This window comes from Salvelinus namaycush, chromosome 2, assembly GCF_016432855.1.
Source record: "Salvelinus namaycush isolate Seneca chromosome 2, SaNama_1.0, whole genome shotgun sequence".
In the NCBI taxonomy this organism is placed as follows: Eukaryota; Metazoa; Chordata; class Actinopteri; order Salmoniformes; family Salmonidae; genus Salvelinus; species Salvelinus namaycush.
The window spans coordinates 64,693,573-64,699,622 of NC_052308.1; the positions used below are offsets into that span (position 1 = coordinate 64,693,573).

Here is a 6,050-nt window from a genome sequence, read left to right on the forward strand (position 1 = left end):
TGTGATAACCATGGCGATCAGGCTTCCAGAAACATCTTCTGGCGAATAAACAGGAAGGGCTGAACTAATTGCCAGGCTACTCTCTATGGTACCAACCCCCCTCGATTAGTATACTCTGTTGGCCCCCATGGGTTTGCTATGGCAGTTGGTTGAGCTTATCGTTAAGCAGGGGCGCAACTTTGGTTTTAGAAGTGGGGGGGACATAATATTTATTTTATTATTATCCAGTTGGATAAACACTAAACAGCCTATGCGACCGCTCGGAGACGTCCACATGGTCCTAAAGCACACCTTTGCCTCCTTTTGTTTCAGAATGTGGGGGGTGGGGGGACATGCCCCCCCTCTCCATCCCCAGTGAAGGTTACTCCCCTGTCCTTAAGTATCCAGTACAATGATTTGCCAAGAGATGGAGTATCTGCTAAGAGACTAACAAGTAAATGTTCGTTACAAACAGTTGTAATGAAGGGGATATGTGATGATGGTTATCTAATGTGTGTGTGCCCATGAGCAATGTTTAAGTGGTACAATTATGTAACAATTAAACATATTACAATTATGTAATAAACATTGTTACATTATTTTGTTTCTATGTTTTGCAGTTCCCCTGAGAAAAGGCACCGAATCGGTGTGCAGTAAAGTCCAGAACTCCCCATCCGGTGAGCCCAACGCCTTGTAAATATGGGTTACATTTATAAAGTGCTTTAAACTAGGTCTCAAAACACTTGATGTTGCCATAGGGATAACTCACCTCATCCACCAGCAGTGAGTAAAAGGAGGTAGAAGGTGAGGTATTCATTATTGTATCCAGACCTGTTTGAAGGTGACTATTTCCTCTTGCTGTTAGCAGGAAGTTCCTGTTTTTAGACACCATCCAATTTGAATTTGTCAGTGAAGCAGTCCATGTGGAAATGTACCTTTTATCAACCCAAATTTAACATAAAACCCGTAACATACCTTTTGTTTGTAACTCTCATCTCTGGTGAATTGGTGAGTGTTTAGGATAAGGGTGTGTGTTTAGGATAAGGGTGCGTGTTTAGGATAAGGGTGAGTGTTTAGGAAGAGGGCAGGGACTGCACTTGTTGCTTTTTGGCATAGTTATACCCCTGCTGTGATAAAAAAAAGGGGCTCTGCTTCAAGGGAACCAATGAGTCAGCAACTAGGCCTGGGCGTCATAACTGTCAAATGAGTCATCATGATGAATACATTCAGAGAATGATTGTTATTCAATGCCCTCCGAATGTGGTCTAATGAAAGAGGAAAGGGAGGGTGATATGCACATCCTGAACTTGAAAATACTGGTGCTGGGATGAGAAACAATACACATAATGGGAGTCCCTCATTCCTTTATCAAATGAAAGAGTACACACACAGAGACACAGGTTATACACTATGTCATCTCTGTAATGGACTAGAGGTTGTCCTTCTTCCCTGATCCTGTGTCTTGTTTTCCCAGGTGCACCTGGTGACCATTATGACTATGTAAGTACAGTTTGAGGCTCCGTGTCTTACATTTTACTGTCTGTGACTGAGGCACTGTGAAAACAAACGCACACGGCTAACACACTCAGTAACAGCAACTGACCTTTCCTCCAGCCGACAAAAAAGGGTGAGGAGTGACATAATCAAGGCCACAGGGCACACCTTCTCCTTCCCTCCCTCCCTCCTTCCCTTTCCCAACCAGCCCCAGTCACTCTGTGGGCTGAGGCTCTTGGGTACTAGTAATTTCCCTGTGCAGGAGAGGGAAGCTGTGGTCAGAGTTTCCAGGCAAGAACAAAGGGAATTTGGGCTAGGGCTTCCTTCCCAGTGAGATCAGCAGCCAAAAGGCCCAGTCAAATTATACCTCCATGCACAGCTCAACCTCAACCACCACACTGTCCTCCTCTGGCTACTCACCAAGACACATCAGTGATTTACAGACAGCTCCTTACAGTCCACACTGTTTTCTCTTACTTGGGACTAAGGCCGGGTTATCTGTTTTGAAGGGGAATTTGACATAATGAGTCAGGATATGACATGGTCTAAACTTAATTCACTCCTTGATGGAAAAGGAGGAGCAGCCAAGATTGTGGTGAGGTGGTTTTTAGCAATAAAGGCATTTCATTGTGTGATTTTGAATGTGTGCAGCTACCCCTGGAGAAATATCGTTTCGTATTCTGTGAAGCCTTGGTGAAATACGGTGTAGTATTCTGTGAGGACCACTTTCAACAGTTGCGGATGGATTTTTCGCCTGCCTTGAGAAAATCGGATTGTGTTCCAATGTGATGGTATAGAGTTGTGCTGTAATAGTTTTGATTTGGGTTGCGTTACGGTGTAGACTTTTCTGTGTGTGATGGTATTGAGGTTAGTTACGCTGTTGACTTTGGTTGTGACCGTGTTTACATAATTGACACTGTTGAGCAGTGCAGTGTGTCAATATTCAGTGAGATGGATCTCTGTTGTCTCAGCAGGGTTCAGTGGAGTACGCCTATCTCAACGGTGACCAAACCGGAGGTCAACCAGGACATGCTGGAGGTCAATCACCAGGACCACCATGACCTGGAGTAAAGGTTACCTCTGATCCCTCGCGACCCCTCACACTAGGACCACAAACTAAATTCTCCCCACCTCTGCCCCCGACCTTAACCACAGTCCTTATTTTCATATTGTTCTTGTATTCTGTACCTTTTCCCTACAAGGAAAATTGTTGACTCATGTAAGCTGTAGATATTTTGCATAATTTTATAGCCAAGTAAAATCACAAATCCTAATTAGGACTTGCTGTATAGTTCTATCATACCTTGTAGACTCTTATCTTTGTTTACCTTTTCATCGTGTCTCATAACCATAGAGGTTGGTACAGAGTTCAGTTAGCCTGGCCCCTCCCTCCAACGCAGTTCTCTTTGATCTCCTAAATGGACAGCATGACAGTTATGCTACGTCATGATGGCTAAAAAAATCCCCCTTTCAGACTTCCGTTGCAGGGCAGTGTGAGTGGGCTGATAACCTCCCTACTGTCACTAGACTGGGTCCACACCCAAACCAGGGCACACTCCTGTAGGGCCATCCCTGAATCACACTATGGCAATAACTATGGGGGAAAAAGAGTGAATGTAAACAGAGGATCTGCCTGTCACCAGCTGCTCAGCCTGATGGTATATGGTGTTTGTGATGTCACATCCTGACAGGCTGTGTCCAAGTGTGTCGAAAGTTGGAGGGAGAACAGTGTCAGGCCTGAAGTGACTCAGACATACAGAATTGTACATGGTTATAAATTACCTTCTTACTGCAGTTACTGTTTTTCTAACACACAAAATTATCCAAGTAAAGTCAAGGTAATGTTATGAAAAAATATTTAAAAATCTATCTTTCTAAACTTTGAGTATCGTATGTTACGTTATTACGGTGTGTTATGCAATACGTTATAGTAATAGAGAATGGTTACAATCGTCCTGTAAATTACAACACCATTGTAAGGGCTCCCGAATGGCGCAGCAGTCTAAGGCACTGCATGTCAGTGCTAGAGGCATCACTACAGACCCTGGTTCGATTCCAGGCTGTATCACAACCGGCTGTGATTGGGAGTCCAATAGGGCGGCTCACAATTGGCCCAGCGTCATCCGGGTTAGGGTTTGGCTGGGGTAGGACGTCATTGGAAATAAGAATTTGTTCTCAACTGACTTGCCTAGTTAAATAAAGGTTAAATAAAAAAGTAACCAATATCTAATATAGTGGTCTATGATTGTTGTAATATTCAGCATGGCCAGTAGAGGGCAGCATCCTCTTAAAAATACAGTGACGCGTATACAAGAAAGTTACTGCTGCCTTATCCTCCACACAGACATTCGCTGTGGGGAGTTATTGTTGTGTGGGTTCCGCCATCTTGTGACTAAAAGTAGTATGTGTCAGATAGTTTTGAATCATAAGAGCGATAAGAGCACATATCTCCAATTCTCAGCTTAGTAGTGCTGATCTAGGGTGTCCATAATGTTATTTATTATGATTTAAAAAAGCTATAACTGATCCTAGATCAGACATCACTCCTACTCTGAGACGCGTTTCAAATACATAACCCTGATTCTGTTTTTGTTTATTTTGGAGAGGAGAATCCTATTTGGTTGTTTTTGTGAAACTATAATAAATGTAGGCCTATGCCATCTTAAACTTAGAGCACTTGCAGAGTAACTAACTGTCTTCTTAGAAACAGATAAACACAATTTTCACACCTTAAAAACGCGTTCATACAACTGTGACGTCTTCGTAGCCCTCCCTCCACTGAGTGTTGCTTCCTCGAGTATGGTGCATAATGTCTATCCTGCGTTGTTTACGAACATGTCAGCTAACACCGAGACATACCCTCGTAATCATCTCTCGTTGTCTCGACAACAGAACCTACCGTCAATTATCTATCTAAATGGTCATTTCCTCTCTTTGATAACCTCAAGGCCATTGTGGAACTGTAATGGCAGGATTGGCATGACAACCACAAATAAACTCTCTTCGATCTAAGGGCCATTTACATAATGTCCCCAGTTCTCTCTCTCTCACACTCTCACACCCACTCACTCACTCACTCACATATATATATATCGTGGTCAGAAGCCTGTTAAAGACTAATTAAAGGAAATTACCGGAATGGCCGTAACATCGCTTGAGTGCTTCGATTGTTGGCCTGTGTTAATGGAATCATGACGCTGTGCTTTTGGATGAATAAATTCGGTTAATTTGTGCGCACCATTTTTCACATCTAGATTGGGAAGTGGAATAATATGTTTTGCTGGATCAGACAAGATGAGAGTAGCCTATAATATGATAGTAATATAACTTATGTAGCCAAATAGCATTGTTTTATAGCTCAAACATATAGCATCATTGGCCTAATGAAATGTCGGGGACCAGGGTAACAGTTAGTGCTCATACATCCTTCTATTTGAAATATAATTTGCATATTGACTTACAGATAAAATAAAACAATAGATAAACATCCTGCCACCCTTCACGCCCAATACTATTGTTCCTGCCCTGCAGGCACTGTGAGTGTTGCTAATACGGGCATGTGGTGATTGGGTGTGGAGAGAAACCTGTATATTTGTTTTGTCTATCTGTCATTACAGAGTAGCCGACTTAGTACTTAGTGTGTTTATATTAATGGAAGTAGATTGGACTGACTGTGAAAACAGCGCGGAAAATAATTAACTCGCATGACAGTAGTTGAGATGGTGTGGACAAACCGAGTGTGAGCGGAGCAACTGTCAAATCAGTTCATCAGCCAATCGTGTGACAGATTAGATGACTGTGAGAAGAGCTGGCACCCTTTAATGCGATGTTAGTCATGACACCTACTAGTATTTGTACATAAGCAGAAAAGTTGTGAATTTGTGTTATCTGTCTGTGTTTGGAAGGAAAACACATCTATGTAAACAGCATTATGGTGCCAAACATTTAAGAATTCTATTATCTGAAAGGAAGCACGGGAATGCAATTAAATGGCCTATCGTGCACTGTAACTAAGGTGTGAATCACACCTCTTAGATCCATGCACGTTATTTCTTTGAAAGGGTGATGAAAAGTATTGTCATCTGGGTTCAAAATAAAATTCTGGGCAATAGCAATGAATACAAGAACTTAACATAGGCTGAAACCTGTCTGAAAGAAGTGCCCTGTCTGCTCTTGCCCATAGGGCAGAGAAAGAATACCAGTTTGTCACTGGTATGCTGGCAGTTAGATTGTTTGCTCGTCCTTATCTGGTCTATTGGCCTTTATGCAGCTCAGCTGTTAAAATGGACTTTGTGTAAGCTTTATTTGCCCTAAGCCATCTTTATTAAATATATGCTGAAAATGCACAGTTTATGACTGACTCGGTTGTAGAGTATGTATGTCATCAGTGTTTCAGTATTGACCAATACTGTGACCGGCTTCTAGTGCACTCAAGGATGATACATAGCCAATTAGCTGCAGAGGTTCTGTTAGTCATCACCAGCACACTGTCACATTCATGCCTAAAAGATCACAAGACAATTTAGGTCTAAAAGGCTCAGTGTAGAGTAGTGTATTTGTCGAAAATCAAAGGTGAG

The 6,050-nt window shown here is 42.3% G+C and overlaps 1 long non-coding RNA gene across 1 annotated transcript; it reads left to right on the forward strand.

Moving 5' to 3' along the window:
• The first annotated feature begins 315 nt into the window (after positions 1–315).
• Positions 316–3,475, forward strand: LOC120027412. Its single transcript, XR_005473300.1, has 4 exons — positions 316–433; positions 600–656; positions 1,454–1,479; positions 2,448–3,475. It is a non-coding gene; the product is annotated as an uncharacterized LOC120027412 (long non-coding RNA).
• Positions 3,476–6,050: the final 2,575 nt, after the last annotated feature.